Source organism: Lactuca serriola, chromosome 2 (genome assembly GCF_051521515.1).
Source record: "Lactuca serriola cultivar US96UC23 chromosome 2, Lser_US96UC23_V15, whole genome shotgun sequence".
NCBI classification, from domain to species: Eukaryota; Viridiplantae; Streptophyta; class Magnoliopsida; order Asterales; family Asteraceae; genus Lactuca; species Lactuca serriola.
Genome location: NC_136409.1, coordinates 112,804,461 through 112,824,679, shown reverse-complemented (window position 1 = coordinate 112,824,679; position 20,219 = coordinate 112,804,461).

The following is a 20,219-nucleotide window of genomic DNA, read 5'->3' as shown; positions in this document are numbered from 1 at the left end:
GGCCTCAGTTCTGGCTACCATTCTCAGACATCAAACCCTAAGTGTACCCTAACTCTCGTTTTAGAGCTTGTGAGTGCATTTGTGAGCCTTTGAGAGTTTTGTGTGTTCTTGAAGAGAAGAGAAAGCTTTGGAGAAGAAGGAGTAGGAGCCCAAGCTCTTGGATCTGAGCAAATCTGAGTTGGGAGCTTCATATAGAGGTATAAAGCTTCAAACTTTACCACTCTTTTGTTATGTGCATAATTGAAGAGACTTTTGGGGTTTTGTCCCAAAAGGTGGAGACTTTATGAGACCTTGAGTTCCAGAGACTAGGACCAATCCCTTTTGAGTGTATTGCTAGTGTAAAGTCATAAAAATCCAATCTTGGTCGTTTGAATCACCCCATGCATGAGTTATGAGCCTCTTGAGTCAAAAGAGTGAATATTTTGGGTGTTGGTGACCATATCAGCCATGCAAAGGCTTAAAGTCACTGACTTTATGGGTTAAGAACTATTAGAGAGTTTAGATCTGAAATATGAGCCAAGGTCTTAACTGTTTAATACCAAACAAGTGAGAAGGGTGAAACTGGAGCGTACGCCGGACGTAATTCCAGTACGCGCAACGTAGTGGTCGCACATTCCCGATGCCTGCATGGTAGCCGAGTACGCCGATCGTAAGGAGCTTGTACGCGCAACGTACTCCATGCCATTGACTTTTGGTTGACTTTTAGGGTTTGGTCAATTTATGCACATTTATGGCCATTGAGGGGTAAAATGGTCTTTTTCCCTTCTATGAGTTAGTTTAGCCTCTTGAGAGCCATGATTAATTAGGGATAATTGTCGTGTATGTTAGGTGGAGGCTAGACCGATGATTTGAGTTCGAGATTTGCTGACTTCTTGCAAGCTGAGTCTTCTCACTATACTTACCATGAGTGGTATCCTTGTGTGACTGAGATGTCTTATGTGCTTATTTATGCATCATGATATTCTGCATTATGTCTCTGTGATTTATGCTGAGTATTGTTATTATGAGATTCTTGAGTTAGGACCAGAGGGTCCACCTGAGTTCTGGGACCGGAGGGTCCTACTGAGACACATTGACCGAAAGGTCTTATCTGAGTATAGCCATGAGAGGCTATTGAGATGTGTGTGGCATTTTGGGGAACTCACTAAGCTTTGTGCTTACCGTGTTATGTGTTATGTGTTTTAGGTTTTTCTCAAGACTGAGGGAAGGTACCAGCTCTATTGTACACACCAGAGAAAGAGTTTTTTTTTAAGGATCATGGATTATTAAACAAACAATTATGGAGATGCCTTTTGTAAAGTAAATAAATGAGATTTTGTGAAATGCGTTATGAGATTTATATGAATTTAAAATGAAAAATTTGTTTGGAAGTTTACGGTGTTACACATGATTACTCGTTATAGATTCCATGAAGTAAGTCTCTGAGCATGGGTTTATCCAATACTTAAATCTCCATTTCGAAGTACTCATGAATGTTGCATCAATTCTATTGCTATGTCTAACTCCCTTAGACAATCTGCAATCCAGTTCATGACAATCTTAATTCACTACTTACTTCCAAAAGTATGACCGAATGTGGATTTTGAATAATCATAGTATTCAGGAAGTAAAACATGTAAAACTTAACACAAGAATAAACAATTGACAAAAGGCAAAACAAACTCATAAATAAATCTCCATTATTTAATCACGAAAAATCAATTACATTTATTTTGTTACAGTTTCAAACTAGCATGTTGACTGTGCTTAACTCTACTCCGAGCCTTTGTTAAAGGATCTACAGGATTCTCTTCTGATTATACCCTCTTCACGATGAGGTGACATTCTTATACCCTATATGTCTGATGTAATGGCACTTTGTGTCAATATGTCTAGACTTTGCATGATCTCTTGTTTCCTTATTCAAGACAATTGTTCCTTCATTATCACAAAGAATTTTCATTGGCTCCTAAATGGTTAGGACAACTCCAAGATCTCTGATGAAGTTCTTGAACCAAGCTGCTTCCTTTGCAGCTTCACTTGTAGCAATGTACTATGATTCGCCGATTGAATCAGCCATCGTATCCTATTTGGAAATCTTCCAAGTTACTGTTCTACCATTTAGACTGAACACCCAGCCCGAATGAGAACGAAAATTGTCTGTATCTACCTGAAAGTTGACGTCATTGTACCCTGTAACGCCGTGTTCCGAATCAATTCCTAATTCGAGGCTATGGCCCAAAGAGCAGTCATCATAAGGATTAGGGCCTTTAAAAAGGTAAGATTTAGGCCCATTTGGATGTGGGTAATGTAGATATGTGACCCAATAGTTCGGTTTGCACTTTAGAGTCAAAGGGTAAAATGGGAATGTAGTGTTTTAGACTTCTTTTATGAATTATGGATTTTAGTTCGATCTATTTTAATTCAAAAGTATTTAGACAGGGTTGTAGAGCTCCTCAAATCCTTTTCGTGGATATAAAGAACATCGAAAACGGAGTTAGAATGAAGAAGTTATGACCGTTTGAAGTTTGGGTGGTTTTGGGCCAAGCTAAGTACGCTGGGCGTACAAAAAGGTGTACGCTGGGTGTACTAATGGAATCCTGAGTACGCTGGACATACACAATCAACGCCCATATCCTATTTTCTTGGTTTAAGCCCTATTTAAGCTCCTTAACTCCCACAACCCACTCCATTCTCAGCCTCCACCCCTCCAACACCCATTTCATGAAGCCCTAACCTTAGATAAGCCTTTTGAGCTAAAAGAAGGTGATTTTGAGTGCTTTGGAGTATGCATGGTGCACCTTGGAGAAAAAGTAACTTCTTGTAGAAGTGTTAGTTGCATTGGAGCTTGTAGATCATGACTTTGTTCACCTTGATCTATCTTCTAGAGGTATAAAGTTAGAATCTTGATGATGCATTTATTAGATCTAGCTAGTTTTGGATGTTATGAGCTTTTGGTTATTTTAGTGCATAAATTTTATATCTTGAAAGTTTGTAACCTTGTTATGGATAAAGTTGGAAACTTTATCCATATAAACATCATTGTGATTCAGATATGAAGGTTGGAGACTTGGACTTAATGGATTAAGTTGAAAAATATGCACTTTTGGTCCCATTTGATGCTTAAAGGCTAGATCTTGGTGGCTTGGATCATTCTAATGGCTAAAGTTGGAAACTTTATCCATTATGGAGCTTTTAGGAACCATGAAAATGTAATCTTGATCCTTCTATACCTTCCATAAGAGTGTCATAATGTCTTGATGGATTGATAAGTTAAGGTTTTAGCTTTTGGACCTTTTCTAGACATGGAAAGTCATAAAGGTGGAAATTTTATGACTTAGAATGATGTTTTGGGACTAGGTCTGATTGTTTGATGAAAGGACTTAAGAGATTAAGCACTAAATAGAAAGTACCATTTGGCCGAGTACGTCAGGCGTAGCTTCGAGTATGTTGCGCGTAGTCGTATGGGATCCTGATTTTGGTTGGAAAGTACGCCATGTGTATGAGCTAAGTACGCTGGGCGTACTCAGCTTGAAGTTTGACTTTTTGACTTTGACTTCCATTGACCGTTGAATTTTGACCAAGTTTGACCTTGGACCAAACTTGAGGGTTTTGGCCTATTAACTAAGATTTTATCTGGTTCTGGTATTGATAGCTCGGGAAGTCGGCGGGGCAACAACTAGAGATTCTTTCGGGAAGCTTCTGTAATTGAGATGAGTTTCCTCCTGTTTGAACAGTTCGAAGGCACCAATGCTGGCTCGTATTTGTGGTTGTATGTTTTCCAGACTAAGGACCGATGTCGGGTGATGCCTGATGTATGTTTATATGTTTTCCGGATTACAATCCGATGTCGGATGATGCTTGAGAAATGTCTGTATGATTTCCAAATTACGGTTTGATGTCGGGTGGGGCACGAGGAATGTTTATATATATGTTTTCGGACTACGGTTTGAGGTCGGGTGGTACTTGATAACTATGTGCATGTTTAGTTATACTTGTTGTCCGTGTGATACATGTATGTGTCTGATTAAGGAAGTGAGTGTGGGAGAGATCCCGTGTCTCACTACTAGTTGAGTATCGACAGGGTTCCATATCTCATCATTAGTAGAGTAGGGGCGGGGCCCATGATAGGCGAGGCCTTAGGACTGAAACACATGGTATTGCGTATGTTTTTTTTTATGTGTTAGTATTATTATATGGTATTGATTATATGTGTATAGCGGACGGGGCCCAACGAAAGGCGGGGCCTAGGATAAACATATATGTATACCGGGCGAGGATCGATGCCAGGCGGGGCCTGATGCGGGGCAGGGCCCGATGAAGGGGTGGGGGGCCAATATATGAGATTATGTGTATGGTATGTGGTACTATGGGGAGCTCACTAAGCTTCGTGCTTACTGTTCTCAATTTTGGTTTCAGGTACTTCTGGTATCAAAAGGAAGAGCTCGGGATGATTGCATTGCACACACCATGATGATTTAGACTGGGATATTTACTCTGATGTTTTGATATGATACTCTGATTTGATGTTTAGATACTATGAATTATGTTTTAATAGAATGATTTTAATAGCTATGGTTATATTTAATGGTTTAAAAATGAAATTTTTGGTCATGAATTTTTGGGATGTTACAAGTTGGTAGCAGAGCCTTGGTTTTAGGGAATCGGACACACTCTTGGGTGTGTCTGAACTCAAACTGAGGACTTGGTCACCAATAATCATGATCTCATGAATCCACACCATAGGTCTCCATATCCAGTTCTTTAACCGTACTTGAACAATTATCTGATTCTCTTAGTAAATAATCTAGTTCTTCCCCACTCAGGGTTCGAACCATCACCATTTTGTATACCACAGTCTATTCAACAGACTGGCTCACCAGACGCACCAATTCCGCCACATGGAATATACCACACCGCGCTCGATGATCTTCCGAATAATAACCACATGACTCCAATTATCCCGAAATCCACAAATCTCATAATCCTCCTCACGTGACTGCCTCTAGTCATCTCGAAATCTCAGACTGACACACCACCGGATATCCCAACCGTCCCAAATTAGTCCCGTCTCTCAATCTGGAAATAATGCACTATCACACATCTCGTCTCCGATCCTTCCTCCAACATCCCATCGTGTGGATAGAAACAGGAGACCCCGTTCTCACAACCGATACACAACATACACAACGAAGGCCACTGCCCCGGTATACTCCTCGTAATCACCTGGGACTGCTGCTAAAAAGTATGCCTTGCCCAGGAAAGTACTTCCTTGTTTTCTTTCATCTCAGTCCCCACTAATAACTCTCTCATGGAATGGAAATACTTTGCAGTAGACATGCTGCTCAAATACTCTGGTGAAAAGGACACGACCATATGCTGCTCCATAGGGTTTACTTCTAACTCTGAAACTGGAAGCTCATTTTCTCCTTCGCTTCTAACCGGAAATGGAAAAAGCACAACTCTTATCACAGAAAGTGACATCTCAACTATCGGCCAATTTCTCAACTCAGACCGCAATTCTCCAAAAAGTCTCATCTCTACTCATCCTTGTGTCTGGTGACTCCAATTGGCATCTCACCAATAAATTTCTCGAAAACTAACTCGATTCATTCTCCCGATTTGCTCCATTACAACTCACTTAACATGGCCCTCTAGCCCCACACTCTATCACATCTGATCTTAGCCTGATCACTCACAATGAAATAACTAGCAAACCAGAAACACTAACCGCCACAGATCATGGTACGCGAATCATGACATCACCCCTCGATCTGCTACAAGTCATGGTACTCGAACCATGACATCACCTCTCGATCTGCTACTTAGAACCTCTGGAATTCTCCCTACTTCGAGTATGGGTCCTCTGGTTTCAGTAGTGCGGGCCCATACTACCTCCCACATCTACCCATACTTTCCACAGAGAGCGTCCCAGATTTCCTAAGTAGTTGTTCAACCTTCTTGATCACCATCCTCGATACGCAAGTTCGCCCTCCAGCGAATACCCTCATTTGTCAGCGTACTCATCTGACTAAGTCCAATCCCTAGGCTCTTCCTAGGTTCTCACACTTGTCTGCCATCAGCTGCTAAAGAAATCCTCATGATGCTAGCCATCTACCTCCTGAATATCGTTATATTCACTTAGTAGTTGTCTCCCATCATCAAGAGTTCCACAAATCATGAAGCAAGCAGCATTCGGGCATCGAATAACCTCCACTAACACATAAGCCACTCTGGCGTATAATTCCTCTTGCTCTATTCACAACTCAAAAGACATCTCCGACTCAGGAAATCCTACCTCTCGAGGTATCTAACTACTCTACTCAGTAGACTCCTCAAATGCTCATCTAGGTATCTCTCCTAGATTACCTCTCGACTTAGAAATCTCTCTCTCTAGGTGATTCCTGTTAGATACTCTTACTTAGCACATACTCAAAAGCACATCACAGATATCAGCAACTCCTAGGCTAAGGCATCACAAATCAGGCAACTCTAGTCCTAAAGTATGAAATACCTAGCCTATCTCTAGCATGCATAATATCTCATAACATATTATACATATCTCATAACACAAAATAAGGGTATTTGGGAAATCACCGTTCGGGATCTGGCTGATTGTACACACTGCTCCGACTCGTTTTCTCTTAAACTCTTTCTCATTTAGAAAAATTTATCTCTTTTGAAAATCTTTTCTCAATTCCTCAATTTGAGTCTAGATTTACCCGTAGGTGCATCCGAATCCCTCAAACCAAGGCTCTGATACCAACTTGTAACGATGTAAATTTTCAAACAAATTTTTTTCAGTTTAAAATTGCATACTTTTCATAACACATTGTATAAAAATCTCATTTACTCAAATTACAAAACACAACTCCATTAATAATCTAGGATCCTCAAAACATAGCTCTTTCTCTGGTGTGTACAATCAAGCCGGTGCCATCCCGAGATCCTGAGAAACCTAAAACACATAACAGATAACACGATAAGCACAAAGCTTAGTGATTTCCCCAAAAATACTACACACAAATCGTTACCCACTCAAGGCTATAACACAATAAGACCCTCCGGTCAATGTGTCTCAGTGGAGACCCTCTGGTTCTACAGCTCGGATGGATCCTCTGGTCCTAACTCAGTAGCTCAGAATAATACACAACACAAATCACAAATACATAATGCAGGATATCACAATACTAAAAAAAGCACATAAGACCCTCCGGTCACACACAACTCATATTACCACTCTAGGCATGTATAGTGAGAAGACTCACCTCGAAGCAAGCAAGCAGTTATCCCCATACTTGAATCTCGAACTAGTCACCACCTAACACATAGGGTAAATATCTCTAATCAACACTCAAATTCTCAAATCTAAGTAAACCAAAGGTTAACTTTCTCTCTCTACTCAGGAAGTGGGTAAAAGACCATTTTACCCTTCCATGGTCTCCATTACTCAGGTAAGTCCAAACCCTAAAGTCAACAAAAGTCAAAATCGAGTCAACAGTCCATGTTTGACCTGAATCGTCGAGTGCACTCATGCAACTCGTCGAGTCCTCCTTGCTTCCTCAGAAGTCTCATGAAAGCTCGACTCAGCTTGTCAAGTTGACCCCCAACTCGCTGAGTTATCGCATGATCAAGTTCATCGGGACAAACCCTAACCGACTAGTCAAGTCGTCTCATTGACTCGGCGAGTTCATGCAAACTCAATCCTCATTCCGATGAATCTAAGCAGATCTACAACCCCACACTCCAGATCTATCCTCTTAAGGCTCGAATAGCACGTAAAGTTGCAAGCTTTAAGTTCATGCATGGCATAAAGGGCTCAAAATGCTAAACATGCTCCAACAAGGGCTAGATGCTCAAGAGTTTGCTTCCAACTAAATAAATCTCGAGTCTCTGGACTCATAAGGCCACTCATAGTCCATATCTAAGGTTCCAACCTCAAACCATACACAAATCACTCCATGACACAAGATAAATGGAAGAAAGCCCTAAAAGTTCTCTATAACAAGATCTTATAAGGAAATGATCAAGCTAGCATCTTTTCACCTCCAACTGAAGCAAAACTCTGAGGAGTCTCTGGATCCAAAAGCCTTCCCTTCATCCAAGCCAAGATGATCTCTAAGTCCCCTTCTTAAAGTTGCACAAGAACACCCAAATTAGCCACTTTCTCTCTCTCTCTCTCTCTCTCAATGGATGGAACTGATCTAGGGTTTCCCACAGGTCTCTTTGGAGATGAAGGAGGCGGAAATGAGGGCTTAAGGCCCTTTAAAATAGGACACAAACCTGAAAAATTAGGTTTTCTCTACCTAGCACCTACTCGGCGAGTCGGCTCTCTAACTCGTCGAGTCCATTCATTAATCCCACGTAGACAACTCGACTCTTCTCGGCGAGTTGGACCCATAACTCGCCGAGTCACTCCATAAATCTCAAGATTAAACACACAATAATATACCTGAAAGTCCAAGTGTTACATATAGTGGTGACCATGATGCAAGAAAATTTTGTCACATCATCATAGTGTTTCATGTAGGAGGCTAATTAAACACACAACGGGCACTAAGTCTGCATAGTCGCCAGGGTTTAGGCATCAAGTCTGCATGATCACCAAGGTTTAGGTATCAAGTCTGCATGATCACTAGGGTTTAGGCATCAAGTCTACATAATCACCAGGGTTTAGGCATCAAGTCTGCATGATCACCTAGGTTTAGAGTACACCGGGTGAACACATCGTTCACAACACCTACAGCTTGCGAGCCTGCTAGTGGTCCACTGGACTGTCTAGAATATTCTGTGGTTGTCATCCATACTCAGCTGAATGACGGGGCCATCATTTGGGAAAAGGCTTCTCACATCGTCCACCTCTGACCCTCACCTCGTGGTCTATAACACCTCTCAACTCATCATCCAACCCATACTCTATCTATTACATCTACCTATGTTTTACCCAACATTATCGTAGATATAATATAAACATACGGTTTAAATCATTTAAAACATGTATAAAGTCGTTCATCCAACATAGATAGCAATTATACAGATAATATTCAGACATAGCACGTAGTTTATATAAAATACTTCATATCTATGTGTAAGATGAAAGTAACTATGCACTCACCTAATAAGGTGGTGACTCGGCACTCGGACAACACTTCGTTATCTCAAAACAATTTCCCTCGACAAAACCTAGTATCAATACCACTAGGGTTTAGTCTAATGTTAACCATAACTAATTAATAGGCTAGCTATTATTATTATGATTATATAAGCGTTAAAAAACACTCTATATAACTCATAATAATAGCCCAACTAATTAATTTAAGTTCCTAATAACGTTACTATATTAAAACATAAGCTATACAAAAGATAGTGTAGGCATAGCTCACTTATAGCTGATTTTTCTAAAAACCAGGCACCACTGGAGCAGCATTCCCGAGTCGAAAGGCTCTTCTTCTTGGAGCCGTTGGGCGCTCCGGGGCTTCCGCCTCATGCTAGGGATGTTCCCTAGGCTTTTTGGGGGGTTTCGGGGCTTAGAGAGAGGAATGAAGGGTTAAGGTGTGACGAATGAAGGAGGGTTGCATCTCTATTTATAGGCTGAATTGGGGTCACTGACCTCGTGAGTTTTTAGTGTTCACCTCGTGAGCTTGCTTAGGTTCCAAGGCAAACCTGGTGCTGACACGTGGCATCGCACATAGAGGGTAAAACATCCGATTTTCAAAAATTCATAACTTTCGCATACAAACTCCGTTTTCGACGTTCTTTATATCCATGCGTAAGTAAAAGCAAGATCTACAACTTTCATTTCGACTCTGTCGGCTAATTCTCGGCCGATCTTAAATTTAACAGTAGGAGGGGATTAGACTGCTAAATGACCGCGAAGAATTCGTAACTCCTTCATACGGACTCCGTTTTCGTCTATATTTTTACCGTTGAGTTCCTGTTAATGAGATCTTTAACTCTTATTTAGGTCACATAAGCCAAAAACCGCTCAAACTAAAATTCGAGTTTCGAGTTGTGCACTGCTAAGCGGAATTTTAGAAAAATAATAACTTCCTCATACGAAGTCAGATTTGGGCGTTCTTTTTTTGTATGTTCTCGGTTTAACATATACTACAACTTTCTTTTAGATCAATAAGGCTAAAAAGTCCTCTATCTTAAATTCACTGTTTACATCTCCCGGTGCCGTGCTGGTTTTGCCGAAAAACTTCGACGGGCCATAACTTCTTCATTATAGCTCGGATTTCAGCGTTCTTTATATGTACGGAAACCTTGAGACATATTCTACAACTTAGTTAAGACTATTTATTATAAATAATCTTTTACCGAAAAGTCATTTTCGACCCCTATTATCTCTAAATTGACTAGCCCGGATCTACGGACGTTACAATTATCTCCCCCTTAGGATGATTACGTCCCGGAATCATCAACGAAACAGGGCTCACATGATGACTCCATACATTATCTCTTCATCCTATGTAATAACTGTAACTTTGATGTTTCTTCGAACGAGTATCTAACTCTAAGACTTCCTGACTGCAGGCGGTGCCCGATCTTGGGCCTGCTCTCTATCTCATGTTAGACTTTCAGTCATGATCTTCATATCACAATCTCGATCTTTATTGGAGACTCCTTCTTTAACAAACTTGAGATAAGTTTCTTCCTTCAATTATCCTTATAGACCGATCGGTCATGTTCTAATGACCTCTCATCGTATGATGCATTGCTTGGACTCAGGTCTTTTAGAGTCAAATTCCAGGACAAACTATACCTTCCTTCATTTTCTAATCAAGTCTTAAAAGGTAGCATTTCTAGCAACCGTCGCGATACTTCTACTGATCGCTTTCATTAATCCTTCCGGCTTAAGTCGGGTGCTACATCGAACTTGGTTCTCTGAACCACGTAACATACTTATTGTAGTCGGACTTAATTTGATATGACCACTAGGGTCGGAATAACAATCATCTTCTTAGTCTTTACCGAAACAATGGTAACGGCATATTTGAATAGAACAGTATCAATTATTAACTTCTCGGTAACCTTGTGACTTTCCCTGATCCAAGCGTGAGTCCTGTGCTTCCGTTAGTATATGCATCTACTACCTTTCACAGCTACTCATACTTGTCCCAAGTATTGTCTCGCAGTCCCCAAGTCCTAAAATCACATAACAATTTAACACATACGAGTGTGTCCAAATAATCATAAAAATTTCCCTAGACTCTACTAGGACTTCTTCCATGCGTATCTTCAATCATCAATTCTACTTCAACTTGGTTGGTGATGGAAATTCCAGATGATAGGAAAACTTTAGGAAATACACCAATCGTTCTATCATCCCGCCAATCAAATGTGTACATTCAGATGTACCGTACTACTCTAGACGTACTGCTATTTTATCAGACATATTCTAAAGGCAAGATACCTCTCTTATGATATCTTCCGATAGGTATCATTCACTATCGTAAGCCATCTCATTTGCTCTATTTTCTCAGTCTATCATGGTTCGCATCACTTCCTGAACTTCTGCGTTGTGATAGGTTCGGGTGTAGGCGCAACGACCGATGCATGACCCATCACATTCATAGGCTCAGGCTGTCATCTTTCTCGGATATTTCCTAGTGTGTCTTCACCATGACGTTTTGTACACCCAAGCAGACGTCCGGTGTACTGAGGCGAGAATTTTAAGATAGGAAAAATTTTATTTACGATAGACGTATAGATCTCCTTGTCACGCCGAAAAGTTATATGCCAGTTCTAATACCGTAATCAAACGTTTAGAAATATGAACACATAAAATTTCCAGATCCGGTAGGCAACAGACCATAGATCCGAACAAATAATAGCATATAAGGCATCATAAATCATTTAGCACATAAAACATTTTAGGCATCTTTCCTAAAATAAACTAGTGCTTGTGTCTAAAATATAGCAGACACTCATCTCACAATCATCGCTTAGCATTCTAAGTTTAAGACTAGAAATTTCCTACAAATTTCTAGTTCGCTTAAACTAATGCTCTGATACCAACTGTGACATCCCCATTTTCACGGCAGAAAAGACCGATTTTTTTTTGTTTATGCTTTATAAAAATCAGAGTACCACTTTTAATAAAAATGTTGCGGAATTTGTTCCCAGTAAAACATGATAAATACGCTATCAAAGCATTTCCGAAGAAAAGTATTTTTATTCATTTTAAAACATTTAGGATGTCATCGTCAATACAGAAACATAAGCATAAACAGAACTTACATTCATTATCACTAGTGATCTACATCTCTTTTAAATCTCTCAGTGTAATGTAACTTCATATCGACACCTGTTATACAAATAAACTGAGTGGGTCAGGTTGGGAAACCTGGTGAGTACATAGGGTTTTCAACCCACAATACTATAATTATTATGTTTAAACAATCAAGCAATCAACGCAATTAACCAACCCCATTATCTTCTTTATTCTTAAGGATCTACCCTAAGAATCAGTTATTTCTCGTTCACTCATTCCTAAGGATCATCCTAAGGAATCGGCACGAAGTCCATCGTTGCCACGGTTTACACAACGGGCACTAAGTCTGCATAGTCGCCAGGGTTTAGGCATCAAGTCTGCATGATCACCAAGGTTTAGGTATCAAGTCTGAATGATCACTAGGGTTTAGGCATCAAGTCTACATGATCACCAGGGTTTAGGCATCAAGTTTGCATGATCATCTAGGTTTAGAGTACACCGGGTGAAGAAATCGTTCACAACACCTACAGCTTGCGAGCCTGCTAGTGGTCCACTGGACCGTCTAAAATAGTCTATGGTTGTCATCCATACTCTGCTGAATGACGGGGCCATCGTTTGGGAAAAGGCTTCTCACATCGTCCACCTCTCACCCTCACCTCGTGGTCTATAACACCTCTCAACTCATCATCCAACCCATACTCCATCTATTACATCTACCCATGTTTTACCCAACATCATCGTAGATATAAAATACACATACGGTTTAAATCATATAAAACATGTATAAAGTCGTTCATCCAGCATAGATAGCAATTATACAGATAATATTCTCACATAGCACGTAGTTTATATAAAATACTTCATATCTATGTGTAAGATGAATGTAACTATGCACTCACCTGATAAGGTGGTGACTCGGCACTCGAACAACACTTCGTTATCTCAAAACAATTTCCCTCGACAAAACCTAATATCAATACCACTAGGGTTTAGTCTAACGTTAACCGTGACTAATTAATAGTCTAGCTATTATTATTATGATTATATAAGCATTAAAAAGCACTCTATATAACTCATAATACTAGACCAAATAATTATTTTAAGTTCCTAATAACGTTACTATATTAAAACATAAGCTATACTAAAGATAGGGTAGGCATAGCTCACTTACAGCGGGTTTTTCTCAAAACCGGGCGCCGCTGGAGCTGCATTCCCGAGCCGAAAGGCTCTTCTTCTTGGAGCCATTGGACGCTCCGGGGCTTCTGCCTCGTTCTAGGGAGGTTCCCTAGGCTTTTCGGGGGTTTCGGGGCTTAGAGAGAGAGAGAGAGAGAGAGAGAGAGAGTATAGAGAGAGGAATGAAGGGTTAAGGTGTGAGGAATGAAGGAGGGGTGCGTCTCTATTTATAGGCTGAATTGGGGTCACTCACCTAGTGAGTTTTTAGTGTTCACCTCGTGAGCTTGCTTAGGCTCCAAGGCAAAACTTGGTGCTGACACGTGGCATCGCACATAGAGGGTAAACAACCGATTTTCAAAAATTCATAACTTTCGCATACGAACTCTGTTTTCGACGTTCTTTATATCCACGTGTAGGTAAAAACAAGATTTACAACTTCCATTTAGACTCTGTTGGCTAATTCTCGGCCGATCTTAAATTTAACAGTAGGAGGGGATTAGACTGCTAAATGACCGCGAAGAATTCGTAACTCCTTCATACGGACTCAGTTTTCGTCTATCTTTTTACTGTTGAGTTCCTGTTAATGAGATCTTCAACTCTTATTTAGGTCACGTAAGCTAAAAACCGCTCGACTAAAATTCGAGTTTCGGGTTGTGTACTGCTAAGCCGGATTTTAGAAAAATCATAACTTCCTCATACGAAATTAGATTTGGGCGTTCTTTTTTTGTATGTTCTCGGTTTAACATATACTACGACTTTAGTTTAGATCACTAAGGCTAAAAAGTCCTCTATCTTAAATTCACTATTTACGTCTCCTGGTGCCGTGCTGGTTTTGCCGAAAAACTTCGACGGGCCATAACTTCTTCGTTATAACTCGGATTTCAGCGTTCTTTATATGTACGGAAACCTTGAGACATATTATACAACTTGGTTAAGACTATTTATTATAAATAATATTTTGACGAAAAGTCGTTTTCGACCCCTATTATCTCTAAATTGACTAGCCCGGATCTACGGGCGTTACAATGGTCAGTAGATATCAAGGGAACCCTGGCAGAGCACATTGGACCGAAGTCAAGAACATTCTTAAGTACCTTAGGAGGAAAAAAGGAATGGTTTCTAGTCCTTGGTGGGAGTGATGACTCAAAGGTGCGAGGGTATAGTGACGCCAGCTTTCAAACCGATAGGGACAACTATCTTTCGCAGTCGGGCTGGGTCTTTACCCTTAATGGAGGACCAGTGACTTGGAAAAGTTCCAAGAAAGAAACTGTAGCTGATTCGACGTGGGAATCAGAGTACATTGCAACGAGCGAAGCGTCAAAGGAGGCGATATGGTTGAAGAACTTCATTAGAGACCTTGGAGTTGTACCTGCCATAAAGGAGCCTATCGAAATTTTCTGTGATAATGAAGGAGCGCTTGCCTTGACCAAGGAACCGAGGGATCATGGTAGATCTCGACATATCAACAGAAAATATCACTTTATTCGACATCGGGTAGAAGAAGGACACCTCGTAGTAAAGAGGATATCGTCAGAGGATAACCCAGCAGATCCGCTTACGAAGGGGTTGAGTAGGGTTAAGCATTTGCAACACGCTAGGAGCATTGGGCTGAAGGACGATATTAGTTTAGATTAGATAGTTTAGAAACATGTAATAGATAAATGTAATTGACATTTGATGATTAAATAAAGGAGTATTATTTATAAGTAAAGCTACTATCTTATGTTAATTGTTTAACTATTGTTTCACTTTGCATGTTTTAACTTCCTGAATAATTGAGTTATTAAGAATAATCGAATTATTCGAATGGTCCATAGTCATTCATATGTTGGAAGTAGGTATGAATGAAGACTGTGATGAATAGGTGTGTAGATTGTCTAAAAGGTATCAGACATAGCAAAGGTTTGGTACAACATTCATGAGTGCTTATGAACAAATTTTGAGCATTGGAATAAACCCGCGCTTGCTGGAATCACTTCATGGAATTTATCATGAGCGATTGCAAGACGATAATATCGCATGGTCTAAAAACCTAGATATATGGTTTATTATTTGCTAATTGGTTGTACATTGATAATGTGAAAATACATCAGTAACTTGATGTTATAAAACACATTGTTGTGTATGATTTGATTAGTGAATAGTAAATTCATATAAGTCGAAGTTTGTCTGTTCCTTTTATCCTAAGAGGGTAAAAGCGATATCAGGGCCCTTCGATGATTTGATTTGACTTATGTGTTGGGCCCGGTCAGGACTGAATTGATTTGTTCAATTAAGTTCATTGTCAAATGAATCTGAGATCGAGAAAAACAAAATGCTGGACAATAAGTATGACTATGTTCAATGTGATTGTCCGCACGATATCTAGAACAGAGGACTGTACAATCCCTTATCTAAAGGACAGGTTACTAATAAGATCAAATTTCGACAACGTCTTAGAGAGCTACGATTGCTAATCGTAATATACTTACATTATAGTTACTAGACTTATCCAAGTGGGAGACTGTTGGACTAGTGTCTAAGCCCGTAACTATATTTGGTATGTACTTGACCCGGTTGTGCATGGTCCTTTTGGGTTGCCTTCTCCAAAGCAACTTGAAAAGGTAATTTAAGAAAAAAAAGAGAGAGAGAGAGAGAGAGAGAGAGAGAGAGAGAGAATATTGTGGTTTATTAATATATTATAAGAATAATATATTAAAGGAGAAATCATATTTATTTAATTAATATTGGTCATAAATTAATTAGGAATTAATTTGGTGACTAAAAGAGATTAATTAAATAAAGGGGTATAAACTGTCAAATGCATGATAGTTGAGTTTTGGGTTGGGGAACCTAATGGACTAAGGGGGAACGAAACTATGATGGGGATCCATCATATTTTCGTCCAAAGGCCCTAATATAGAAGGTTCTGTGGGCTACTTGGTGATTAAGCTGTCCATTAGGGTTTAGACTAAAACCCTAGCAGCCTGCAAGTATAAATAAGACCCCAGGCTATGGAAATCGGCTACACCTACTTTTAAGAGAACCCTAGGGTCGATTTCTAGCATCTATCACCATCTCTCATATTGCCTTCTTGCTTGTGGGGTTTGTGAACCATTAGAGGAGTGACAATTGTGACTCTAAGCTCCAAGGATAACAAGATTCATGCTTCCAAGAAAGAGGTAATTATCTAGATCTGTATTGTCTTGTCAATTTTGAATTGTATATCATAAATCTAGGTTTTGCAAGTCTTGGATGAAAGCATGTTCATTAGAGAAACCTAGATCCAAGCATTAGGGTTTGCATGTACACATAGGAATGTTCTTATGGCTCAAACCCATCACAAATTACACGTAAGAAATAAGAATATAACTCTACAAGAAACCTCACAAGGTGGCGGTTACATTTTGCTTCACTCTTAACCCTAATAATGAATAATACATGACTATTTATAGGGAAAAGACAAGTCTTGGGCTTTTAACCTACACTTCATCAAAGGGGCCCATTGCCATCATCCATGGAGTGCTTTGAAACCCTACAATATCCCCCTCAAAGTATGGAATGAATGATACTGCTTTAACTTCCAAAACAAGCATCTAGCAAATAAAAAGATATGCAACGAGGAATATATGAAGCAATCCACGAATCTTTATTCTTTAATAGTCTTTAAACACGGGCTCTAGGATATATAAACCAAGCACTTAAGTAATGTCTTTAAGCTTCATTATCAAATGTAATCCCAAAAAAAACTTCATGAAAACCAAACCCGCCATGAAAACCCATTTCAGGTGAAAGAAACCAAATCACTTCTTGTCTTTGAAGAGCTCCCCCTCCAAGCCACAATGATCTTCAAATAAGCTAATGATATAAGCCATCAAAAAATATCATGTAACAACCTAAACTTTAAGATTCGTAACGCCACTTGATCGAGAAAATACAAGAAGTCGGAGATATAGCAAGTCCTTAGATGAGCTCGATGAAGAACTTATACTGTAAATGATACTTCTCTATAAAAGCTTTAGTAGGGCTCGATGAAGAACTTCTACTGTAAAAGCTACATTCATAAATCTACCACATGCTTTATCAAAAATCTTCAACTTTGAAAAGTCACAAATCCAATTTCGAATGGCCATACCACATTCTCCCCTGATTTATAATAAAAAACATGATTATAAAGGCTTCAAATGGTCATGAGAATGATCTTGAATGGATAAAATTTTACTAAGCTCCCCCCGCGACAAAATGATATACACAATGAAGTATAAAATCCGAAAAAGCCGTGCAAATTTGACGTTATCACGAAAAACGACTTTCCGAACCGCCAAGACTTGATGGAATCTTTATTTTTCTGTTAACGAGAAAATATGTTCATTAAAGAATTCAAAACTGTTCACCAGCCCTCAAATTTATAAATTTTTCGATAACTGGGCTGAAATTGTCACTTTTCAGAAATTCAGGGGACAAAATTAATAATTTTGCACCATATTCCCCTTTATTTGTAACAAAATCTGGAAATGGTCCAAAAATGCCAAACTGTGAAAACAACAGGGACCAAAAGTACCAATTCACTAGAGTTGAAGGGACCAAAAATTTAACATTAGTCATGTTCCCCATTTAGATGAGATTGAATGAACACTGCATCATAATCTAGTTGATCTTTCAACGATGAATCAAACAAGACGTGAAACCTTGAAATTGGCACATATAAACATCGACTGCAATATGTTCGCTCCGAGTACAAGCAATCGAAACCAAGTTCAGTCCAAGATCATTGATACAAAGCGAAACCATGTTCGGTCCGAGCATCACGATGCGAACGAAGGCGAAACCTTAGCCAAACCGAATCACATGTTCGCTTTCCCTTCTTTCGTTCCAATTACTTTCATTCCAAGTGCTAACAAATGAACCCAAGTTCGTTTCAATTTCTTCGATTATACCACAAAGAGAAGCACAGTAAACTAACGCTCACAGGTAAGATTTACGTAATTTTGACTTTATGTTTGACTTTTCGTTCGTAGGTAAGATTTTTTTTCTTTCGTTCCCAATGGAGTACAATCCGAATCCGATAATGTTCACAAGAGAGGCATTTATTCCAATGTTTACAGTCAATTTTGACTTTTCATTTAGATCATTATGCATACCAATTGAGATTCGATTTGTTCCCAGGAAGGACATTCAAGTCGATTTCGTTTGTGCACAGTGAGATCGTACCATGAGATACCCAATTTTGATTTTGACCATTTGGTTGACTGGCAATTCATTACAATCAAGATTCAATCTTCCTCGTTCCGATCATCATTCTACTGATTGCGAATACAGATTCATCTGTTTTGATTATTCTAAGCCCCGATTTTGACTTTTTAGACTGACTCTCCAAATCGACATACACTGTCACACCCCCAAACCTGAATGGCGGAAACGTTCGGGGGCGGAGGACGTCATGTGCAGTATCATAACAGTTGAATAGTAAAGAAAGTACACACAACCATCATATACATAATTGAAAAGTTTACATGATTGTTGTATTACATGTTTGCCAAAGTCAATTACAATATGATTTCCAGAAGATTAAACTAATGCCTGAGCGTAAGTCTTCAAAAGCAGTTGCTAACCTTGATTAATGGTTTCCTGAGAATACAAGTTATTTCAAAGAAAAAGTGTCAAAAATTAAGTTGGTGAGTTCATAAGTAGTGATTTGAGTAAATGTATGCCATTCGAAAGTTCGTGTATGTTTTCCAGAAAATCTGATATTTTCTTACAAAATGAGTCATGAGTTGTTATGTGTATGAAATGAATGTATTGAACCAGAAAAATCCTATATTTTTCTAAGAGTGAGGTGTAGTCTTATATGAACCAAGACCATGAATGTAAGCAAATATGCCATGCTTAGAGTGAAGGTATATAGTTCTATTATTAAAATAATAAAACCACTAAAAGAGATGTTTAAATATGATCTTGAATGTGGTAATACTATCCTACTATGACTACCTAATACAAACGAGTTATATAAAAGCAATAAAAAAGATACTACTCCATGGGTGTGTTCAATAAGTGTATTACTACGTGAATGAGTCATTGTTTCCGCATTGCGAGTCTCTCATAACCATACTAGACATAGTACCGAATGTTGACATTTTTCACCCCGGGTCAACTATAGCTAACAGTTAGGGTGCGGAGTCGTCAGCCTCATATAGATCTATACACAAATTCACGCTCTCTCTCCAGGAGAATCTAGTTATAGAAGTGACTTTCATTTGATACTAAACAAAGCCTTTTGCCTCACATGATTGCTAACAACAAGTTCACGAGTAATATGATGAAAAATCTATTGACAATTCAAGATAAAAATTAAGTCACGTATTCAAAAGTGTGTATGTTTGTTACTGAAATGATTACCCTTTCTACAGTGTTGACAAAGGCATAATAATGATTTGTATATTCTTGTAAATATAAAACGTTGTATTTGAAATGTTTGCTCTTGATATGATATAGTATGCACATTTATGAATAAATCATATTTCTATTTATAAATCATGAAGTACCCTAATAGGGTAAAGTTGTGTTTGTGAAGTGTTTTACATGTTAACGACTTCATATGATAGTATAAAAATATCATGAAAAGTATAGCAAAATATTGGTGTTTCACACGGTTTTAGTCGTGTGTTTACTTGTATTCCCCCCCCCCTCTCCTTAAAAGTGTTTAAAAGCATTTAAAAAGCATTTGAAAATGTAGTGATAGGGGTATGAACTCACCTGGAAAGATTGATGATTTGAAGAAAACGAGACTTTTCTAGGACAACACTTCGACTGGAAAGTGGAAAAGTTCTCCGGAATCTCGGGGCTACGAACTTTCGTCAGAGCTTGGATATGA